Genomic DNA, 25475 nt, shown 5'->3' on the forward strand with positions numbered 1-25475 from the left:
TTATTGAAGTGGACCAACAAATCAAGGAGACATATACGGACCTACAGAAGGGACTTTCCACCGAACAACTCTCTTTTTTCCACAGAGCTTGATGGGGAAGCCCTCAAATATGAACAGGAAATCTGTTCACAAAAACAAAAAAAATACAAGAGGGATATAAACGACTATGAATCTGGGAGAATCTACAAATGGCAGTATAAAAAGAAAATCAAAAATGTGCCTATGTCTAGATCTCCATCTGTGACATCACTGTCCTCAGTGTCTAGTAGCAACAAGTCTACCTATGGAGCAGAAGCTTCTGGTCATAGACCAATCCGGACTCGAAATGGTGGCCGCAGAGATCAACAAAATTCGAAAAATGTGGACAAAGATGCCCATAATCAACCTAAGGTAATTAATTTATCTGATCATCTTCTTACGGAAGTTCAAGAGTCAATTTTGAAGAGAGGTCTAACTTTTTCTCCGTCTTCTCATTTAGACCGCTTTACGGCCGTAAAAGATGTCCACCTATTTGCTAGGAAAATCATTCTCAAACGTCATTTTGAAAAGGATAAGATCCCGCTTGATACCATCTTTGACACAGAAGAAGAAAGACAAGCTCTTCTTATTTTGGAAAGTCTAGCCAACGAGGAAGGCAGCAATGTGGTGAGTGATCTTCCTCCCCTTTTGGGTTTAAGATCAAAAAATTTTCCAAATTTAAGTACATGTCCTGCGGTGGATATTTTTGTTAAGCTTGTTACAGACGAGCTTGAAAATTTATCATTCACCTCAGGGGCCAAACCCAATATGTCTGTTCAGGAGAGGAGAATTCTGGAGGACATGGCAGCCTGGTCTGATGTAGTCTTCAAGCCTGCCGACAAGGGGGGGAATTTGGTCATTTGGCCGAAGGCCCTCTATGAGAAGCAGGCTTTTAGACTACTATCCGACCGGGTGTGCTATAAAAGGCTCTCTTCAAACCCCCTACCGAAGTTCCAACAGGAGCTGAATGATATTATTCTTGAAGCATTTGATAAGGGTATCATATCCAAGAAAATTTGTGATGCCATCATTTCAGTCAAACCAAGGTTGCCAACCTTTTACCTTTTACCAAAGGTGCACAAACACCCCTTGGATCCCCCTGGTAGACCCATAGTCTCGGGCAATGGGGGTTTGTGCGAAAGTGTCTGTCAATTCATCGATTTTTATTTGAAGCCAATTGTGTCCACCCTTCCGTCGTATCTCAAAGATACTACCGCTGCTCTAGCTAATTTTGATAACATCTACCTACAGGACAATATGCTTATGGTTACTGCAGACATAGAAAGCCTGTATACTTCAATTCGTCATTCTGATGGCCTAAAAGCAGTTTCTTGGTTCCTGAAAAATAGCAACCTGGAACCTTCTCTTTCAGAACTTCTATTGATGTTACTGGAATATATTTTAACGCATAACTGCTTTACTTTTAAAGACCAGACGTACCTCCAGCTCCAAGGAACAGCAATGGGGGCGGCTTGTGCCCCCTCTTATGCTAATCTTTTCCTTGGAGCTTGGGAGAGGGAAATCTTTGTATGTAACCCCTTACAACAGACGGAACGGGTGCACAATTGGCTTCGATACATCGATGATGTATGGTTTCTCTGGGAGGGCACTATACAGGAATTGCAAGCCTTTATGGACTGTCTCAATTCCAATACGATTAATTTAAAACTGACCTACCAGTTTGGTACTAGGCTCAGTTTCTTGGATATTGATATTCAGAGGACGGAACGGGGTTATTTGGATACATGTGTTTACCGTAAGCCTACCTCTAGTAATGCTTTATTACGTGCTGATTCTGCTCATCCACCTGGCACAACCAGAGGAATCCCTTCCAGCCAATTTTTAAGATTAAGGAGAATTTGCTCATCAGACGAGCATTTCCGGCAACAATCAAGAGATCTTTATGATCGTTTTAGGGCTAGGGGCTATAGCCATAGGACGATACGTCATGGTTTTAATATCGCCAAAAATTCGTCCAGGAACGATCTATTGTATCGGGAACAGTCTAACACTTCAACAAACAAGGACACTGTTAGACTTATAACTACTTTCCATAGCCAATGGAAAGGTTTTCAAGAAATTATATACAGACATTGGAAAACTCTTTTCACTGATCCAGTTCTCAGAAGGATTCTCCCCCAAAGACCCTCGATCACTGCAAGACGATCAAAAAATCTAGGTGATATCCTTGTAAGAAGCCATTATCAGGCAGTTCCTACTAAAAGAACACCTGCTAATAATCAAGGCTTCTTTCCTTGCAGGTTGTGCAAAGCCTGCTTGAATTTAGTCAAATGTAAGGATTTTACAAACTCTACCTCGAGCCGCACTTACCAAATTCTTCATCATCTTACATGCTCTTCGAAAGGCGTAATTTATTACGCCACCTGCCCCTGTAAAAAAATCTACGTAGGCATGACCACTCGTGAATTGAAGAAAAGAGTACGGGAGCATGTTCGTGATATAGATAAGGCTAAGACAGCGGAATCTTTTGAACAACTCAAAACTTTGGCGAAACATTTCAGGACATATCACAATAGTGATTCGAGTTTACTACAGATAAGGGGGATTGACCAGGTTACGCTGGGCAGTAGGGGTGGGGATTTGTTTAGGTCTCTATCCCAGGTAGAAAGTCGTTGGATTTATAGGCTGGATACAGTTTCTCCGAAAGGTCTTAACGAAAACTTTGGGTTCGCGTCCTTTTTGTAGTTCATATTTTTGGGTTCCATGGGATCTGCTAGGTTGCTTTTCTTTTTGCAGGTTTTAATGTTGTTTTGTATTATTTTTAATTTTTTTATGTTTATTTTCCTAGTACCATTTCCATCACTGAATGTGCTTGATCTGTGACCTTTGGATCATATGATGTCATCTTATGGCTCGTGCAGGAATATTCTGTATTGTACTTTGCCTCTTTTCGTTGTGAGAAAGAAAGAGAAAAAGAAGAAGAAAAAGAGAAAAAATCTTTTCTGCCAGCGGTTCATAATTATTCGTCCTTCTGCTTTCTTCTTTCTCTATATACTTTATATGTGGCTGTATTTTACTAAATATATCTCTCAGGGCCGTTTTGTTTGGATAACATGCTTGTCCTTTTTTCATCTATGTTTATGATCCATGAATATTCTGGGTGCATTTTTCTAACATGTAGTTGTCTGCGATCCGGTGTGCACACAATATAATACTGTGTGCTTTGGACAGCCATGTGGGTTTCCCTGGTCTTTACCACTGGGCTATGCCTTTTGTCCGATCACAGAGCGCGTCTAGCTGGCCTGCCTTCCATGGAATCGTCTGTGCTTCGGCTCTATACAGGTGCACGCCCACCGGTCGCCTAGCGACATGGGACGCAGAGGCTGCACTACCCGAAGCACGGCACTTCCTGTTTTATGGTTTGCGGTCCAGTGCGCATGCGCCAGTGACGTTTTCGGATCAAATGGGATTCCCTTTTCTACATGACGTGTGCGGCTCACCCCCGCCGTTAATGAAACGCAGGCTTTATTAGTTGCTGCGATTGGGTTTTTTCCTAACACCCTTTGTTTGCCCCAGATGGTTTCTAATGATTTGGGTCACATGATGGCCCTTTGAATTTTGGATTGGTTACTCAATTGTATAAATAAACCTGTGTTACACTAATAAGCCACACCTCCTGACGAAGACCCATTTGGAAACATATGTTGAGGTTGCCAGTCCTGGTGCTCCACTCTCTGAGGTAATGGATCCTTTTTGATTAATCCTGCCCTTTCTCTGTATATACTGCTTGCATTTATTGGCACTGGCCTTTTTTTCCCTATCGGGACCCACCTGTTCACACTATGTACTGAGTGGGACTCTCGTTTTTTGATCTATATACAAGATACCAAATCTTTTTGGCTTAAAATAGTGCAATATTTTCAGCATTGGGCACTTTACTAAGGTCTTTTTTAGCTTTTTTTGCATGTTTGACCTTTTTTGCCTGTTTTTAGGGCGTATTTTGTTGCCATCTGGATCCATCCTCTATTAAGTTATTTGTGATCAATTTTGATATATATATCTGTTTTGCACTAGGTCTGGATTTTATGCAGTGTTATTTATAATTAATTACTTTTTTGCTTTTTGTCTTTTAAAGTGTATTTAATAAAACTATTTTTTAGCCTAATACTCTGGTGTTCTCATGTGTTGCCATATTTATCTAGTTTGACAGGCTATGTACCCTATTTACAAGGTTTTGTGTTTACTATATATATACAGTGTATATGTGTGTATGTATGTATATGTGTGTGTATATATAATATGCAAATGCTTTTTTTTATGGTTATATGACAAACAAAAAAGTGTTTACAACATGCAAAAAAGAAAACGCCTAAACTTGTGTAGCAAGTGAACATATAATATATGTAGTGAGCTGTACCATCAGCTGTTATGAATGTTGAGTCCTTTGTTATATACTGTATATTTGAGGTGTTGCCATTCATTCTACAGGAAGGGGAGGAGGTGGGCTGTGACATCACCTTTTGTGAATGGTGGATACTATGTTATCTACTGTATATAGAGGAGTATTCATTGTATCGGAGGGGGAGAAGGTGAGCTGTGATCACATATTGTGAATGGTGGCTGTGTTACCCACTGTATATAGAGGAGTTATCATTCATTGTACAGGAGGAGTTTGTGAGCTGTGACATCACCTATTGAGTGTTGGATCCTGTATTATCTATTGTATATAGAGGGGAGATCAGTCATTGTATAGAAGGAGGAGGTGAGCTGTGACATCACCTATTGACTGATGGACTCTGTATTATCTATTGTATATAGAGGGGAGATCAGTCATTGTATAGAAGGAGGAGGTGAGCTGTGACATCACCTATTGAGTGATGGACTCTGTATTATCTATTGTATATAGAGGGGAGATCAGTCATTGTATAGAAGGAGGAGGTGAGCTGTGACATCACCTATTGAGTGATGGACCCTGTATTATCTATTGTATATAGAGGGGAGATCAGTCATTGTATAGAAGGAGGAGGTGAGCTGTGACATCACCTATTGAGTGATGGACCCTGTATTATCTATTGTATATAGAGGGGAGATCAGTCATTGTATAGAAGGAGGAGGTGAGCTGTGACATCACCTATTGTGTGATGGACCCTGTATTATCTATTGTATACAGAGGTGAGTTCAGACATTGTACAGGAGGAGGAGGTGAGCTGTGAAATTCTTACCTGAAAGGACCACAGCATGGAAGTTATTAGGATATTGCCACGATGACCAGTTATTTGCTATGAGTATTAATCAATAGTGTTCCTCAGTGTTGTACAATGCTACAGAAGTAACAAGGGCCGACCCTTCTGTGTTATCTCAGCTGGTCCCGGATATTCTTGTGTTGAGGGTTGTACTTTTCCCAGAACATAAGGAGCCTGGACCACACAACGACTGTATGCAAGACAGATGATAACTTAACCTGCGTGGTTCTCACTGAGCCACGTGTACATATAATCGGACTATAGTGGGTGCCCATTAGTATGGACAGGTAGTCACAGACCAGTGTGAGGGAGACTGTATGGTGGCACGGAGCACACACACAGATACAGTAACACCTGCACCTATGCTCTATACTGTGTGCATGCCACAAACCTATATTTACGAAAATATTATGTGAGTACTGTGTTTTATTGCTTATTCATAATTGGTATGGTTAAAACAAAAACATCCATAAATTTCCTTCAGTGGGTTGTTTTTCTTCTATGTTGCTCAGGAAAATGTGGGTGACTTACTTGAAGTGGTCTTGGTGGCCATATTGGTGGAAAACAGACGTAAAGCTCAATAACATTTGTTACAAATTTGCATAAAAATACGACTTATAGATGTTAGTGTTCTGTACAATTATAGGGGCAGCGATTCTACGAGTTGACTGCGTGTCTCCCAGGAGGTTCCTGAGCCCACGGCCCCTTGCGCACACGCCTAGGCCCCCTGCACACACGCCTAGGCCCCCTGCGCACACGCCGCGGCCCTCTCTTTACACGCCGCGGCCCTCTCTTTACACGCCGCGGCCCTCTCTTTACACGCCGCGGCCCTCTCTTTACACGCCGCGGCCCCCTGTGCACACGCCGCGGCCCCCTGTGCACACGCCGCGGCCCCCTGTGCACACGCCGCGGCCCCCTGTGCACACGCCGCGGCCCCCTGTGCACACGCCGCGGCCCCCTGTGCACACATCGCGGCCCCCTCTGCACACATCGCGGCCCCCTCTGCACACTAATCATTCTGCGACCGCTTGTCTTTCCAGCTCCTCCGTACACAGAAGCGCTCGATTTGCTGACGGCCCCTGTGTTCTCGGAGAGCTGCTGCCTGACATCTTTGGTTGCAGCCTGAAATTGAACGTGTTGGATTTTGGCTCACCCGACCCCATCTATATACTGCCTTCCGCACCTGGCTGTCGGCGGGCTCGGCTGACAGTGGTTATGTCTTGATGGTAGGATGAGCGAGCAGAGCGCACACACAATTTGTGTTTATTCCAGTATGAAGCAGAGCGATCATTCCTCCGCCATGTGTGTGATGTCTGTCTCCGCTCACTAAACACAGGCTCCTCCAGTTTATTTTTACCTGCAGTATTTTTCGCTCGCTTTATGCACGCTTGACTTAAGCTGATACAAGCTCATGCGTCTTACAATTCAGGGCATAGACGGCCGCTCATGCTGGATTCACCCTTGGGTACAAAGAAGACAAAATAGACTGGCAGAGAAGACTGACATCAGCATGCACAACTAGAGCACGCCAATAACGCACACCTGCTGCTGCACACGGGCCGGGGCGGGCCCCACACACCCTCATGTTACTGGCGGCTAATAAGCACTGAAGCAAACTTGCCCTTATACTTACAGCATTTTATTTTGTGCTTAGATTACAGGTATTTTTTCTTCCAGAGTGAATACACACGCTGCAGACTATACAAACTTTTTAAATGCTGTTATCTCTATTCACAACGGCTGTAATTTAAGAGGTTTGTCGTCAATGGTTGCACTAGGAGCTGGCTCCAATCACTGTAAATAATCTTTGGTGCCAGCTGTATTACACAGCCGGCCCCGTGCTGCATGTCACAAGCTCTGCTTTTAGCCAGCTCTATACAGCAATGCCCCATGTCACCGAGAGGATCAAATGTCTGTCATGTCACCTAGAAGTCCCCTGTGCCTCCTCTGCATCCAGCTGTGGGACCAACAGATGGCCGAGTGCTGGAGGTTTCTACCTCCTACAGTCCCATAAACCATGAATGGCGCAGTTTCGGATGAGCCCCGTCCTCCAGTTTCGATGACCCCTTTAACGTGTCTATGAGCACAATACATTACACTGTTTTTGCCTATTTTGAGTTCTGGCTGCAGAATCATCAGGATATGGGAAAAGTCCATAGGTGATGTTGTGTATCTACCTATATCCGATCCTTTATAATACCTCCCGTATCCGACACTGGAACAAAAATAACTTCAGCCAATGATTTTCTAGTGGATCAATTAGTATTCAGTCTGTTCTTTCTTTATATTAGACTGTAAACATATCAGTCCTTCGATGACGGGGCACAAGCCGGGCCGGTGCCAGCCTGATGAGACACATGATTTATAGCGTCGCCGTGCAGTTCGTTCCCAGCATGTTGAAACTTTCTGCCCTTGTGAAAAATGATAAAATCACCGCTGCTTATACTTGTAGCGTTCATCAGAGGTTTAACTATGCCCCTAATCTTAGCTGCAGAATGAGTTATCCAAATAACAGTCAGCGAGCTCATACATATGATTCTTCCTGTGCCTTTCACGGAGAGAACACTTAAGTATTTTGGTTTATGGTTGCTTGTTTTTTTGCAAAAGATGAGGATGTCCAGCTGGACATCCTCATCTTTTGCATTATTTTGGGCTGTGGCAGTGCCTGTCCGTGCTCCAGGACAAAATCAAGACTGAGCTTTTTCCACGGTGAGCTGATTCATACTATTGAACTTTTGTTTTTTTGCACCGGACTTGTAAATGTATTTATTTTTCTTTTTTTGCACCAAATTGGCCTTTCTATTTGCGCCTTTTTTTATGACTTTTTTTCTTTTCTTAGGTTTAAGCTGGGTTCACACATGGCAACAACGACGTCGCTGTTAAGTCACCATTTTCTGTGATGAAACAGCGACCTTGTAAGTCGCTGTTATGATCGCTGCTTAGCTGTCAAACACAGCGACGCAGCAGTGATTATAACGACACGCGTTGCTGTGGAAGCGATGCTGCGCTTGGTAACTAAGGTAAATATCGGGTAACCAACCAAAGTGCTTCTCTGGTTACCCGATATTTACCTTGGTTATTAGTGCACATCGCTTAGCGCTGGCTCCCTGCACTCATAGCCACAGTACACATCGGGTTAATAAGCAAACCTTTGCTTATTTCCCGATGTGTACTCCGGCTACGCGTGCAGGGAGCCGGCACTGGCAGCGTGAGAGCGGTGGACGCTGTAACTAAAGTAAATATCGGGTAACCAAGCAAAGGGCTTCTTGGTTACCCGATGTTTACCTTGGTTAGGCTATGTGCGCACTGGAAAATGGAATTTTCTCAAGAAAATTCCACAGGTATTCAAAGATTACCGCACCCGCGGTAAAAAACCGCGGCAAACCGCACCCGAAAACCGCATGCGGTTTGCCGCGGTTTTACCGCGGTATTGTTCGTGGTATTGCCGCGGTTTTGCCGCGTGCGGGTTGGGATGTGCTTTATTGCATTCAATGCAATAAAGCACATTGAAAAAAAAAAAAAAGTCATTTCACTCTGAGATAGATAAAGAGACAGAAGAATAGATAGAGGGATAGACAGACAGAGGGATAGATACCGTATTTTTTGGACTATAAGACGCACTGGACTATAAGACGCACCCTTGTTTTAGAGGAGGAAAAAATAGAAAAAAATAAAATTAAAGTAAAAGAATGTGGTCATGACACACTGTTATTTTACTGCTGACAGTGTTACTGAGGTAATAATATCCCCAAATTCTGTCCTCATATCCTCCATTCTGGGTACCTTCCAGGTATATATGGCCCCCATCGTGGAATATGTATGTTCCCCATCATTATGTGTGTGATCCTCCAATCTGGATTGTGTGTGTATATAGTTATAGTGTGTGTGTCTGTATATAGTGTGTGTGTGTGTGTATATATATATAGTTATATAGTGTGTGTGTAAATATATATATATATATATATATATATATATATATATATATATATATATATATATATATATATAATGATGCAACCCCATCCAGGTGTACAGTAATGCCTTTATACTATGTTATTTATTGCCTTACTTTTACTGTTGTGCTGCTCACTATGCTTCAGTTTGGTCCTGGCATTACAAACAAAGTCTCTCGTATCTGAAGGACCTGCAGTGATGTAATGGAGAGGCGGGCACTGTGCTGTTCTGTGCTGCTCTGGCCACCCCTCTGCATTACATCACTGTAGGTCCTTGTCAGCTACGGGAGACTGTTTCTAGTGTAAAGGCAGGAGCAAAGTGAAAGTAATGTGAGCCCTCAGCACAGAGACTACGGCTGTGTTGTGTAGGTATGCCGTGCTCTGGCCCGGACACTGCAGTGATCTGCACTTTCCCCGGGCCAGACATAACTGCAGCGGCACCCTGCTCCTGCCTCCTACACAGCGGACAGTCTCCCCAGCCGCTTCAGGAAGCCGGTGTCTGGAGCTCCCATGAGTGTCCGCTGATTACATTAAACAAGTATTCATTAGCTGCTCCTCACCCCCGCTGACTGCAGAGAGAGGTGGGCGGGGAGCAGCTAATGAATATTCACTGACTTTAAGCAGTGGGTACACATGGTTTCTCCAGCAGCCGGCATCCCGCAGCAGCGACCCTCCCTGCCTTCTGGTATCCCACTGCATAGCGCTGACTCCCCACAGCTCGCTACCCCGCAGCTTCAGACCATAAGACGCACCCCACACTTTCCTCCCAAATTTGGAGGAAAAAAAGTGCGTCTTATGGTCCGAAAAATACGGTAGATAGACAGACAGATAGGGATAGATAGACAGACAGATAGAGGGATAGATAGATAGACAGACAGAGGGATAGATAGATAGATGATAGATAGATAGATAGAGTGATAGACAGATAGATGGATACATAGATAGATAATGGATAGATAGATAATGGATAGATAGATGATAGATAGATAGATAGATAGACAGACCGAGGGACAGATAGATAGATAGAGGACAGATCGCTGCATTTCCCACGGTCGGCAGTTCACATTACCGGCCGTGGGAAATGACCGATAATTACCTCTACTGTCTGCTGCATTCATTCAGCGCTGTGTCTGTGACAGTCGCGGCTGGATGTAAGCAGCGCAGGACGCCGGAGCTGTGGATTACGCCGGAGCTTTGTTTCGGGAGGGGTTAATAAAAGGGTTAACGAGGCTTGTTTGTTTTATTTAAAATAAAGTATTTTTCTGTGTGTTTTATTCACTTTACTTACGGGTTGATCATGTCAGCTGTCACATAGACGCTGCCATGATCAAGCCTGGAGTTAATGGCGGTGATCCGCCACCATTAACCCCTTGTATTACCCTGACCGCCACTGCTACACGGCGGCAGGAAGAGCCGGGGACACGCCGGTGCTGCCGCATAATGCATGCGACAGTCCCGGGGCAGCTGCGGCTGATATTCTCGGCTGTGGGAGGTGGGAGTGAGGCGGGGACATTAACCCTGCCCCTCGCCCTCCCCAGCCTGAGAATACTGGGCCGCCGCTGTGTGCTTACCTCGGCTGGACGGTAAATATACAGCGGAGCCCACGTTCTTTGTTTTCTATATTTCCGCTTGCTTTCTATGTGTGTTCTATATATCTGTGTCTGTGATGTCTGTGTGTGTGTGTCTGTGATCTGTGTGTGTGTTTACTCTCTGTACGGCTTCCTCTTCCTGTAATGACATCACTTCCCTGCAAACCGCAGACAAGCGATGCACATTACCGGAGGTAAACCGCGAAATACCGCAGGGAATAACGCAGGAAAATGCAGTGAACCGCACAGAATTTGCTGCCTGCGTTATTCCCTGCGGGATTTCACGATTAACATTGGAGTCAATGGAGTGAAATCCCGCAGCGATGTGCGGAAAAGAAGTGACATGCAATTGTTTTTGCTGCGGGAATCCTGCAGCAAAACATTCAGCTGTCAAATTCCGCCCAGTGCGCACAGGATTTTTTTTTTCCCATAGGTTTTGCTGGTGATTCACTGCAGAGATGTTATGAACATTTTCTGCAGCGAAACATGCAGCAAAACTGCAAAAAATCCGCGGCAAAATCCGGTAAGTGCGCACATAGCCTTACAGCTTACCGCAGCTGCCAGACGCCGGCTCCTGCTCCCTGCTCGCTTCAGTTCGTTGCTCTCTCGCTGTCACACACAGCGATGTGTGCGTCACAGCGGGAGAGCAACGAGCAAATGAAGCAAGACATTCAGCAATGAGCGGTGACCTCACAGCAGGGGCCGGGTCGTTGCTGGATGTCACACACAGCGACAGTGACGGGACGTCACTGCTACGTCACAGAAAATGTTGACGTAGCAGCGACGTCGTTGTCGCTATGTGTGAACCCAGCTTTACACTGTAGCCATTGTTTTGAGTTTCCAGTTGTTTTGGCATGTTTCTTCATTTGCAATTTTTCTAAAGTAACAAGATTTTTTGCAACTGCACTAAAGAAATAGCTATGCTTTCTCACCTCTATATCCATACTGCGGGTATCCTATATATCCAATCCCCGGCCTGCGCTGGAGGAGGGGGTTTGTGTTCAGTATTTGTCAGACTAGCTATACCGGAGTTTTCCTTTGATTCGTCTGAAGGACCCACAGTAGACCATGGAAGTCAGAGATGGAAAGGATTAGAAAAAGTAACAATTGATCAAGGAATACACTCTTTGTTGTTTTGTTTTTAATAAATTCCATCTAACCAGGAAATTAATCTCCAGATGTCCCAAAATTGTGCGCTCAGTTCAACAGGCGCTGCTTGTTTATGGAGTAGAGGAAATGTCACTTTCAGTCACTCATTCAATTTTGCATTATACAGTTGCTATTCGATTTTTCCTGTAAATTAATGAATGAGTTAGGGAACTTTTTTTATTTTTTTTGTAATATGTAAGATTAAATGCATTTATTTGGGGCTAAACTTCATTTTTTGCAATTGGGTTTCATTAAAAATGGTGCACGTATTGACTTTGACTTTTACAGCCTTTGTTTTCTTGCATTCAACTTTGAAGTGGTCATAAATCAGCTGGTAGGAACTCCGAAAAAGACAGATAACCGCTATAAACTCTCCCATCATTTATTCCGCAGCCAACAATAGAATATATTATATAGTTCCAAAAAGTGGACATCGTCTTTAATTACATCTGGACCACCCATAGAATTTATACATCTCAGCAGTCCGCTTTTTACTTTGGACTGACGTTCTAAAACATTAATGCAGCTATTAGGCTACATGCACACGCTGCGTTTTTTGCTGCGTTTTTGGCTGCAGTTTTGTTGTCAGAACTTTCTGACATTTGACTTCCCAGCAAAGTCTATGAGAAGTCAGATTTGCTGTGCGCACATTGCAGTTTATTTGTCAACGTTTTATTTGTCAAAAGTTTGTGACAAAAAAGATGCAGCATGTTCATTCTTCCTGCGTTTTTGTCAACATTTGTCACAAAAACGCAGCAAAAATGCAGGGTGTGAAAAACGCACCAAAAACGCACCTCCAATTACGAGCATTTTTTGTGACATTTCCAGGCTCTCTCTGACAAGGTGCAGTTTTGGCTGCATTTTCGCTGCGTTTTGGCTGCAGTTTGTGAACACAAAAAGATGCAGCATGCGCATGTAGCCTAAGGCTATGTGCCCACGGGAGATCGCACCTGTGGATGTATCCGCAGATACGGCCGCAGGTTTCCCGCAGCTGCCCGCCGGCATCTGCAGCTATTTTTAGCTGCGGTGGTACAGCGATATAGCTGCGCTAAACCTGCGGACTTTCATGCGATTTACCTGCGGACGTCCCGGCCTCTATCTCCATAGCAGAGGGCTGGGATTTCCGCAGGTAATTCCGCAGGAATAATTGGCATGCAGTTACATGCGGCTGCGGGACATCCGCAGCCGCACATTCCGCAGCGTGGGCATAGACACTCGCCATGTCCCGTAGGATAACATGGGGAGTGTCTGTACATGCTAAAACCTGCGGATTTATCTGGAAAATCCAGATAAATCCGCAGGTTTTCCGCGGCAAAATCTGCACACGCAAGCTCCCGTTGGCACATAGCCTTGAGCTACAGGCACACGCTGCGTTTTTTGCTGCATTTTTGTTGCATTTTTTGGTGCAGTTTTGTTGTCAGAACTTTCTGACATCTGAATTCCCAGCAAAGTCTATGAGAAGTCAGATTTGTCATGCGCACATTGCAGTTTGTCAGCGTTTTATCAACAAAAAATGCAGCATGTTCATTCTTCCTGCGTTTTTGTCAACATTTGTCACAAAACCGCAGCAAAAACGCACCTACAATTACAAGCATTTTTTGTGACATTTCCAGGCTCTCTCTGACAAGCTGCAGTTTTGGCTGCAGTTTGTGAACACACACGCAGCGTGCACATGTAGCCTTAGGCTACATGCGCACGCTGCATCTTTTTGTGTTCACAAACTGCAGCCAAAACTGCAGCCAAAACTGCACCTTGTCAGAGAGAGCCTGGAAATGTCACAAAAAACGCATGTCATTTTAGGTGCATTTTTGGTGCGTTTTCGGTGCGTTTTTGGTGCGTTTTTCACACCCTGCGTTTTTGACAAAACGCTGACAAACTGAAATGTGCGCATGACAAATCTGACTTCTCATAGACTTTGCATGTCAAATGTCAGAAAGTTCTGACAACAAAACTGCAGCCAAAAAAGCAGCAAAAAAGCAGGAAAAAAAGCAGCGTGCGCATGTAGCCTTAAGCTGCTTGCTCCCAATCATGCTGCTGCAGAAGCGGGGAATCGACTGTCAGAAGTGACCAGAGCATTCCCCATAGAGAAGGCAGAGACTTTATTACCATCTCTGCCTTCCTGGATCACTGTACACACAGAGCTTCCTCTTATGATTATGTAATCATTGCGTCTAGGGTGAACAAAGGAGATGATATAACAGCCCTAGCTGAAGAGAAAACTGGCAAGAAAAACAATATATTAATATGTTAAAAAGACCTTTTTGGAGGCACAGTATGTGAAATAAATGAAAAAATAAAACCAAACTAAAAAACAGAAAATACATTGTAAGTCCAATTCATTGTTTCTAGATCTGCCCTATTAAAAAAAAAAATATATATCTAGGTTATAGAAATAATTTGTCTGGAAAAAGGGGACACAATTTAGAATCTATTTTTAATAGTCCTTTCATGTGTGTAATTAAAAATAAAAAGAAATACAAATTGTCAAAAATAGATACATATTTCCTATTTTTTCTTTACATTTCTTTCCCATAAAAAGCTAAAATCTGTCTGGTCTAGTAGAGGGGAAATTGCCGTGACCTGAACTGGTTAACAAAGGGTCTTGCCATTTTCCCACATCAGTAGGGAATCCCTCCACTGTCTGTAATTATCGATTTAATTATAATTATTAGGAATTAATATAATTTCAGCAGGGATTGGACAGTCGGACTCTGACCTATTGACAAGAAAGATAGTAACGACAAGTCATCCGTAATTTACCAGGAGGATTTAGAGAGGAACAGTGCAACACAGAGCTATAAGAAAAGAGGCTCCTTATGTTTTGGGGCATATAGTCAGGAAATGTGACGTGTATTTTTTTAGGTATGAATTGGTTCAGTGTAAGTGCCGGTAATGGTTAAATGTGCCTATTACGCTGTATAATGGGTATGAAGTGAGGGTTTCATGTTTGGACGGTCTGCGGACGCACACAATAGACTTGACGAGTGTACCGTGCCAGCTTTTTCTTGGCCATTGAGCACCTGTCGCTGGCTCGCTGCATTTTATGTACGAAGCCCCGGGTGCCCTGTGCCGGCTGGACTATAGCACCTTCCCGCCCTCCTCCAGTGGGCATACGTCTGTGTTCCCTGCTCGTCTAACATTCAAGTAAACGGTGTTTTGGGTATTGTCTGGTACCAAAAACAGATTGCACTCCAGCTGTGTGTAGGTCATCGGATGTTTACCAATTGTGCCATGTTCTCCTCTTAGGGTACCATCACACTTTAGTGACACTCCAGCGATCCCACCAGCAACCTGACCTGGCAGGGATCGCTGGTGCGTCGCTACATGGTCGCTGGTGAGATGTCAATCAGGCAGATCTCACCAGCGACCAGTGAACAGCCCCCAGCCAGCAGCGATGCGTGGAAGCAATGCTGCACTTGGTAACTAATGTAAATATCAGGTAACCTTCGCTTGGTTACCCAATATTTACCTTGGTTACCAGTGCACAACGCTTAGCGCTGGCTCCCTGCACTCATAGCCAGAGTACACATCGGGTTAATAAGCAAACCGCTTTGCTTATTTACCCGACGTGTACTCTGGCTACGTGTGCAGGGAGCCGGCACTGACAGCCTGAGAGCGACGGACACTAGTAACCAAGGTAAATATCGGGTAACCAAGCAAAGCCCTTCGTTTGGTTACCCGATATTTACCTTAGTTACCAGCGTCCGCAGCTTCCAGACGCCGGCTGCCTGCACATTCAGATCTTTGCTCTCTCGCTGTCAAACACAGCGATGTGTGCTTCACAGTGAGAGAGCAACGACCAAAAAATGAAGCAGCACTGTGTGTAACGAGCAGCGATCTCACAGCAGGGGCCAGATCGCTGCTCAGTGTCACACACAGCGAGATCGCTAATGAGGTCACTGCTGCGTCACAAAAACCGTGACTCAGCAGCGATCTCACTATGTGAGAAGTACCCCTTAGCCTATTGGGTTGCTATCTGCTTAGTGTAGACTTATGCTAAAGCCAACCATGATAACCATACAGTAAAAGTCCATAAAGGACCTATTGGTCTACACCAGCCTGGTATAAAAATGGCCCTTGGAACGGGAATGACTTTACATGATAAATAACCAGAAAGGACTTGTGCCTGTATTTGGCCCAATACTCATCTGGCTTTGGCTCACGGCTGTGTGAGTCCAGCCTAAACTGTTGCCCTGTTCTCTCCGTCATTCAGGATCCCCTCTTGTTATCTTTAGCTTCCATTAGTTCAGAAATTACAGATTGTCCCGGGATAATGGAGACTCAGAATAGGTGATATTGGTTAGGCTAGATATGGCAGATTTTTGGCATAATTTGAACTACAAAACTTTCGTACATGCGCTTCATGAATTGAAATATTAAGGGTTTTTTTCCGTGCTCGACAAGGGACAGCGGCTTTGTGATAAGGGGTATGGCTTTTCCAGGAAAGAGGGTCTAGTCTAAAATTCAGCACCATGCATCAAAATTGTAACAAAAATCTGCTTCAAATTATTGTATCAAAGTTAGTCAATCAATAAAGCTTCAACTTAGTCTAGCGATGCACCAAATTTATCATCCAGACTGGCTAGTCAGTTCAAAATGACTCCTCAAACCAAGAACAGGCGCTCGTTGCACCCTTGGCGTGGTCACACAGTGTGGTGCACCCTTGGCTTTGTCGCACAGTGTAGTGCACCATTGGCGTTGTCACACAGTGTAGTGCACCCTTGGCGTTGTCGCACAGTGCGGTGCACCCTTGGCATTGTCACACAGTGCGGTGCACCCCTGGCGTTGTCACACAGTGCGGTGCACCCCTGGCGTTGTCACACAGTGCGGTGCACCCCTGGCGTTGTCACACAGTGCGGTGCACCCCTGGCGTTGTCACACAGTGCGGTGCACCCCTGGCGTTGTCACACAGTGCGGTGCACCCCTGGCGTTGTCACACAGTGCGGTGCACCCCTGGCGTTGTCATACATACATACATACAGTGCGGTGCACCCTTGGCGTTGTCATACATACATACATACAGTGCGGTGCACCCTTGGCGTTGTCATACACACATACATACATACAGTGCGGTGCACCCTTGGCGTTGTCATACACACATACATACATACAGTGCGGTGCACCCTTGGCGTTGTCATACACACATACATACAGTGCGGTGCACCCTTGACGTTGTCATACATACATACATACAGTGCGGTGCACCCTTGGCGTTGTCATACATACATACATACATACATACAGTGCGGTGCACCCTTTGTGTTGTCATATATACAGTGTGGTGCAGCCTTGGCGTTGTCATACATACATACATACATACATGCATACAGTGCGGTGCACCCTTGGTGTTGTCATACATACAGTGCGGTGCAGCCTTGGCGTTGTCATACATACATACATACATACAGTGCGGTGCACCCTTGGCGTTGTCATACATACATACATACATACATACAGTGCGGTGCACCCTTGGCGTTGTCATACATACATACATACATACATACAGTGCGGTGCACCCTTGGTGTTGTCATACATACAGTGCGGTGCACCCTTGGCGTTGTCATACCTACATACATACATACAGTGCGGTGCACCCTTGGCGTTGTCATACGTACATACATACAGTGCGGTGCAGCCTTGGCGTTGTCACACATACATACAGTGCGGTGCACCCATGGCGTTGTCATACATACATACATACATACATACATACAGTGCGGTGCACCCTTGGTGTTGTCATACATACAGTGCGGTGCAGCCTTGGCGTTGTCATACATACATACATACATACATACAGTGCGGTGCAGCTTTGGCGTTGTCACACATACATACAGTGCGGTGCACCCTTGGCGTTGTCATACATACATAGTGTGGTGCACCCTTGGCGTTGTCACACATACATACAGTGCGGTGCACCCATGGCTTTGTCATACATACATACAGTGCGGTGCACCCTTGGCGTTGTCATACATACATACAGTGCGGTGCACCCTTGGCGTTGTCATACATACATAGTGTGGTGCACCCTTGGCGTTGTCACACATACATACAGTGCGGTGCACCCATGGCTTTGTCATACATACATACAGTGCGGTGCACCCTTGGCGTTGTCACACATGCATACAGTGCGGTGCACCCTTGGCGTTGTCATACATACATACAGTGCGGTGCACCCTTGGCGTTGTCATACATACATACAGTGCGGTGCACCCTTGGCGTTGTCATACATACATACAGTGCACCTTCCCATCTACATGTTTCCCATCTATCTTCCCCCTTCTGACTCCTTTTAGAGCTGGAGATGTCGGGCACACAAGAGAAGGGCAGAAAGTAGGTGGGAAGGTGCAGTGAGCAGTTTGGCCTTGTCAGGGGTGCACAGAGCGCTGGTGCTTGGTTTGATCAGTCATTTTGTGATGAGTGCTTTTAATAGGATTAGTAAATCTGCCCCATTGTTTTATCCATGTCTGCTATCTCTGCGACCTCCAAGAACCGCTCTTTAATACACATAATTATTGCAAATCCTATATCCGCAGCTGTTCTTCTCCAGCATGCTCTGGATGTGGCTTTTTTCCGGTGTTTTACCCCTTTGGGTTCCTCTATAAAGCAGCAAGAGCTTGTAAGAAATGTAACATCAAATACCCCTGTAAGAAAACGCTATGAAGAGTTACAGCAGCTCTGGGCAATTTTTACAAAAATTTTGAATAAAAAAATTCTGTAAAGGAGACCTAAGACGTCTCCCGCCCGGCGTGCAGTCCTCGGGATGTCACTATCTGGCATATGTATTGTATTTTCTCCCTGTTTTCCTGCGTGAAGCTTTTCACTGCCGCTCTCTTGTGCCTTCTGTCCCCTCATTAATTTCCAGATAGCCCTGGCATAAAACACACCTCTAGCAAAATCCGACGTTCAAAGCAAGATATCTTCTCGCGCTGCGTAGGGAAAGTCAGAGGAGACAGGGCTTTAATTGTGCCGGTGACATTTCCGAGATTTGCTACTGTCTCAGCCCTTGGCATTTTGTATTCATTTATATTCACAGGTACTCTGTAAAAATCGAGTAATTGCAGTTGATGTTTCAATAAGAGCAGGTTCTCCTAACCCACCCTGAGCACACGGGAAGCGGGAGATTCTGGGTCAGGCTTGTTATTGCACCCAGCGTTTTACATAAATATACGGGAATTACTTCTTATTTAGACTTCATGAATGTTGGATACGTCGCCTGCGGCATTGGAGGGAATGGTGCTGCAAGTTAATTACTTTTCTGTATATACAACATGATGGCTTGTGCTGCAAAGTCACTTCTAAATCATGTAGCAATGTGTTATTAGGCACATATGATTAGTGACGGGATGACTGCTGTGTGTGAGGGGCATGTACACAAGAAACGGCCCTCAGAATTAAATATCTCTGAATATATGAATTGTCCGCTATCTGATCCAGGCCTCGTTTCCATATTCCCAGCCAGCCTCTGTTTTCTACATCACTTTTGCCAGAAGTGATCCCATTGATTTTTCTCAGCATGTGACCCTCGGTTGTCACCCCAGACTGGTCCTGGAGCCAGGGCACAGCTATGTCATGTGTCGTGTTGTTAGGTTGACCAATAGGTCACAACTGTTGCCAGCGATGACCAAATGCGGAGGGAGTCCCAGGCTCCCCCTCAGCCCTAATGAGATACAGACAGACGCTGATATCTGCACATAGGGTAAGGAGGAGTGTGCGCTCCGAAGAAGACTAATTTATTTTCACATACAGGGTTTTTCAACCTAATAGGGGCGTAGCTATGTCGTGTACAAAGGAATAACTTTCGTTTCTCGGTAAAGCATAAATGAGTTTCGATTCTTGGCGTAAGCGTAACTTTCCACAACTCTTATTGTCTTAGACTAAGCGCAGGTCCTATCTCTGTCCTTGGGTCTCAGCATCTAGAGTCCTTGAATCCGCTCTCAGCGTCATAGCGTAGCTGGGCTTGTTTGTTCATCTTACAAAACAACATGAATGTCCATCTATTCAATTTTAAGTTAACTCTTTCCTCACAGTGTCCATCTCGGATATCAAAGTACTGCTGGTAATAAGGAAACCCAGACCTTACATAAGTAGGGAACAACTACTGATGGACCATAACTGCCATGCCAATAGTCCAGAGATCATAGGAAGACACATTAAAGTGGTCAACCTCCTATTCTCCAAACACCTTAAAAATGTGAACACAATTATTAAATAGGGGAGTCACACAGCGACTTTGGCTGGCCTCCAAGTATCATTGCAAAGTATTATTATTATTTATGCTTTGATTTTATAGTGCCATCTGCAGCTCTTTACATTCATTATCATCTCTGTCCCCATTGGGGCTCACAATCTACATTCCCAATCCGTCTTTGGAGTATGGGAGGAAACCCACACAAACAGAGAGAGAACATACAAACGCCTTGCCACTTGCAGACACAGAGAGAAGATGGCTCCTGTGCATGAACAGTATATGGGCCATTTGTAGCTCTTCATAATGCACAGTTCCTCCTGCTTTGGAGATGGTAATGACCCCCCTACCTCCTGGGCCCATGTGCGGCTGCACAGATTGCACCAATGATTTTTTTTTTTTTTTTTTTTTTAAATCAGGTTCACTTTTATTTAACAGCAAAATTATACAACACATAAAATAAATCCCCCCCCCCCCAAAAAAAAAAAATATCACAGAAAGGAGAAAAACCTTTAGGCTATGTTCACACTAGAAAAATGATTTTTCTTAAGAAATTTCTTAAGAAATTTCTTAAGAGTGAAGGATTGTGCACCTGCGTTTTTGCCGCGTTTTTGGTGCGTTTTTGGTGCGTTTTTGGTGCGTTTTTGGTGCGTTTTCGGTGCGTTTTCGGTGCGTTTTCGGTGCGTTTTCGGTGCGTTTTCGGTGCGTTTTCGGTGCGTTTATGGTGCGTTTATGGTGCGTTTTTGGTGCGTTTTTACCGCTGGTTGCTCCCTGCGTTATTGTGTCAATTATCTATGGCAAATAACGCAGTTAGCTGCAGAAAAGAAGGGACATGCTCATTCTTTTTCTTAAGAAAATCTACTGAAAGAATTTTCTTAAGAAAAAAACGCAGTGTGCGCACAGCTAATTTTTTTTGCCATAGGTTTTGCTGGGGAATGTCTGCAGAAAGGTTACAAGAATTTCTCAAGAAATTTCTGCAGCAAAAACGGACCAAAAACACAGGTAAAAAACGCAGCGTGTGAACATAGCCTTAGTCAGTAAGAAAAACCACACAAATAACACAATAAACAATGCTGATTGCACTAATGATAGTATAAGAAGGAAAAAAAAAATCCAGCTCCAAAAAACTCGGATAAAATTGAAACTTGCTGGTAAAATCCAAAATAGCATGTAGCAAAAGGTATTAAAATTACATGTTCCCGCGGGGCAAAACAGTGACCATAATATACAAACGGCTGCCGTTTATCCGAGTTTTTGGAAGCTGGAGTTTTTCTTTCTTATGCTGCTTTTTTACCCCAGACAGGGTGTTTTCGTGCTCTATGGAGGGGAAGCCCAAGCACAGTGTGCTGGCTATTTGCAATGTTGTGCACCAATAATATGTCCACCCCAGCTCCTTGCAGATGTTGTCCTTGGTGAGTTCTGAAAGTAGCAGCAGTGTACAAGTGATTGAGGTCATTCTGAGGCTACAAGGTAACACAACTGTGACAAACAAGTTGCAAACAATGCAAATGGTTGTAACTTTGTGATTTGTTTGCCGTTGTACCTCACGGTCACATGCAACCCCTCTCCACTTTATAATCAAAAGCCATTTGACAGCATTAAATACCATTATCACATGTTCTAAACCTGAATTGGCCGCTCGACCAACAGCACAGACTCTATTGAATAACATGAAAATTTGGAGAACAAGAGTCATAAAGTGCAAAAACATATTTTATTGAGTGCAAAACACCAGCGATGTGTATAAAAGCAGACAATACACCAAAAAACAGGACAAGATATTATTATTATTTATTATTATAGCGCCATTTATTCCATGGCGCTTTACAAGTGAAAGAGGGTATACGTACAACAATCATTAACAGTACAAAACAGACTGGTATAGGAGGAGAGAGGACCCTGCCCGCGAGGGCTCACAGTCTACAGGGAATGGGTGATGGTACAATAGGTGAGGACAGAGCTGGTTGCGCAGTGGTCTACTGGGCTGAGGGCTATTGTAGGTTGTAGGCTTGTTGAAAGAGGTGGGATAGATAGGAGCAACACAGATAATAGTTACAAAAAATCAATTAGAATCAATATCATAATGGTGACACCCAGCTCTAAGGAAAATGATAGTAATATACCTTGGTCTGGAAAAGAGAGTATATATTAGATATAAATAATAAAAAAAAATTTCACTAGATATTCCATATAATACACCAAGCGAGCCTCTGGGTATTAACAATGTAAAAAAAAATCAAACCTCCAGGATTTCAAATGACAGGTGCTCACTAAAGTGGCCAGTGCAGACAAAGTGACCAGTGCATGTGTCCTGTTTCAAGGGAAGGAGTGCTCCCCAATTACCCACTGACGTACGTTTCGCTTGTTTGGATGTTGTACATCCAAAACCCAGCTTCCTCAGGGAGGGAAAAGAGCAGCCTCTCCACTTGCACTATTCTGCAACATAGCTGTGGTATAGAGGGATTTTTTTGTAGAACAGCCTGTAGCTGTGAATACCGAGCTGAAAGGAAACGTCTTATCAAAGCAGCGGTGATAGGGTCCTGCAACACAGACATTAATGCTTTACTGTGCTTTTCTTGCCCTCCCCAGGTCCAGTGCAGAATTTCCCCAACTCTCCCGCAGCGCAGATGTTGCATTGCCAGCTCTGCAGGCAATCTGCAAGCTCAGAGACACAACCCACCCGGAGCTTACTGATTGGGTGCAAAGCTGTCAACTTGATGCTAGTGCTGCAGACAATAACAGGCACTGAAAGCAGCAGCCGATACTCAGCCCTGGACATGGGGAGGGTGATTAAAAGTAAATTGTGGCCGGGGTACAAAAGTCTTTCAAAACCAGTATTGAGGTGAGACTACAAATTTGTCTCTTTTAAGGTTTGACTGCCGTGTCCAAATTATATTGTCATGTGTGCACACGAGAAAGAAATAACAGACTTCAATCGGTTATTGTGAACCTTCTCTCCATGACTGACACCAGTGAGATTCTGATTCTCTTTACTGTTTGAAACTTTTTATAGCTTTAGAGAAGTGAAAGGTGGAGACGAAATATAGTCCAATCAAGTATCGCAGACTGGACTCAAGACGTATAGGAATTTGCATAGTCTCTGCTGGATTGGTCAGTCTAAACTTTAGGAATTCTCCTTTGTTCATCATCTTGGGTGTAGACAGGATGTGGCAGCCATATATACATATTTGTTAGTAAGAAGCAAAAACATTCATAAATATGTGTGTTATCTACTAAACTATATACCAAAGTCTATGAAATGGCTGAATTAAATATTTTTGGTTACTTAATTCTTATCCTCAACACCAGTAATCCCCTTAAAAGCAGATATGTCACCAGATTTCGCAGTATAAGCTGCATACATTCCGTATCTCTCTTTGATCTGATGATACTGGTGTAGTTGTTTTGATAATCCATATAAGAATGGCTGTGTAATCCTGGTAATAAAATGAGCATTTTGTGAGTCCAGCTCTAGTTTAATATTGGGACTATGTAGCCACTTTGACATGGATTTTCAAAGTAAGTTTATCAGCATCATCAGGTGTCAGATGTATTTAATGTATGCAATGTCTGTTGTGAGATCTGGTGACAGATATTCTTTAAAGTGGTCATTTGTGACCCAGTTTCCAGATGGGGTCATAATGATGTTACACCATCATCAGTATGTGTGAACCTATGAGGTTGGATCCATCACTGTTTTTAATTGCACCTTTGCCTGCCCACTGTGTTGGTGCTAATAATACATATATATGATTTATTTTTTATCGGATGCTTTGTGAACCCGGTTGTGACGGCTCCAGAATTAGCCGTGTTTCCAGGTGTGTCCAGGTGTACACATGGGACGCCAGAGATAAGAGCGTGTTTACCTTTCTCTGGCTTTCAGATTAGTGTCCTTTTGTATCTGGGAATATTATAATGTCATACTTTCCAAAGCTTTCCCCAGGATGGTGCGTCCTGTTGGGCAGTGTTATTCTGCGCAGCACCTCGGCCGGATGTGAGATTGCCGTCCATGCAAACGAGCGCCTTCCTTGTGTGGCGTTAATATCATACCATACGCCTGTATGTACAATGTACCGTGTGTCACGTAAGATACATATTTTATTTTCACATTTATATTTTTCCGCACGCCATTGTGAAGAATTGATTTTTTTCCACTTTTCTTTTTTTTTCTTTGTTGTATTTGTTGCCTTTTTTTTTCTCCAAATGGTTCAAAATGGCACAAAGTTCACTGTTGTAAAATAAAAAAAGTTCTTTATTTTTGACTGTTACTTTTATTGCAATTTTTTTTCTCTGCGTAGTCGCATTTTCCGCTACAATGGCACAAAATTTGTGCAGAAATTACACGTATATTATATATAGTTCACATAATATACATTTGGGCAAACATTTCACAAGTAAAAAAAAAAAAAAAAGTTGCAATTGAGGAATTGGCATCAAAGACTGGAAAACTACCTCCCACCATAGCGAACATAATAGAAAAACATGCAAACACACGTAAAATAGACTAGAAATAAAGAATAAGGCCCAACTAAAAAGAAAAAAAAGGTGACAAAAGTCAAAAAGTACATAAAGAAGGCACAAATGAATTAATAAATTGGGACTAATGTTTTATCTTTAGGTGATAAGTTTCTGTCCACAGACCCCACCCAGGAAGGGGACAGGTAGGAGCAGAAAGTGGGGAGTGAGCGTAAAGAAAACGCCGTGCACATGCAGAAGGATCAGAATGGATTTTCTGGCCAGAAATGCCAGAACAGAATCCAGAATCTGCTCCGTTTTACAGTAACTGCATAGAGGATAAGAGAGGCCGGAATAATAATCACTGCCAAGAAAATACACAGCGGTGCGGCAAATTAGAAAAAACATTGTTGCAGACTTTACCTTTTTCCATGCAGAACTCACACATTAGATCAATGCTCCCTAAGGCTGGTTTCAGACGTCCATGTTTTAGGTATGTGTGACATCCATTTTTAACACTGATGCCACACGTACCCATGTTATTATTTGCTGTTACTCACACGTCCGTCTTTTCACACGGACAGTGTAACCCTGCCCGCACACACACAGGCATGTCCGTTTTTTTATCCAGCAGCACGGGTGTCACACGGATCGCACACTGATGTGATCTGTGTGACATCAGTGTGACACGTACCGGAGAAAACACAGATCTTTTTAATAAAAAGATTTTCTATATTCAGCGGTGCTGTCTCCCGCTCCCGACCGCCGCTCATTATACTCACTGAATATTCACTGCTCTGTGGAGCTGGAAGCGGGGACAGCGCTGGGGACTTCAGTGCCGGGGACTGCATTGCTAGGCGAGTATACAGCAGAGTGTGTGTGTGTATACTTGCATGTGCGCTATGTGTGTGTATGTGCTCGG

The 25475-nt window shown here is 43.9% G+C and overlaps 1 protein-coding gene and 1 long non-coding RNA gene across 2 annotated transcripts in view; both read left to right on the top strand.

Moving 5' to 3' along the window:
- Positions 1-25475, top strand: part of BRF1 (BRF1 general transcription factor IIIB subunit) — a 358870-nt gene that overhangs the window by 224040 nt on the left and 109355 nt on the right. The window lies entirely within an intron of this gene.
- On the top strand, positions 109-4133 carry LOC142258383 (uncharacterized). The gene is made up of 3 exons (XR_012727760.1): positions 109-390; positions 479-645; positions 2828-4133. It is a non-coding gene; the product is annotated as an uncharacterized LOC142258383 (long non-coding RNA).

Source organism: Anomaloglossus baeobatrachus, chromosome 12 (assembly GCF_048569485.1).
Source record: "Anomaloglossus baeobatrachus isolate aAnoBae1 chromosome 12, aAnoBae1.hap1, whole genome shotgun sequence".
NCBI classification, from domain to species: Eukaryota; Metazoa; Chordata; class Amphibia; order Anura; family Aromobatidae; genus Anomaloglossus; species Anomaloglossus baeobatrachus.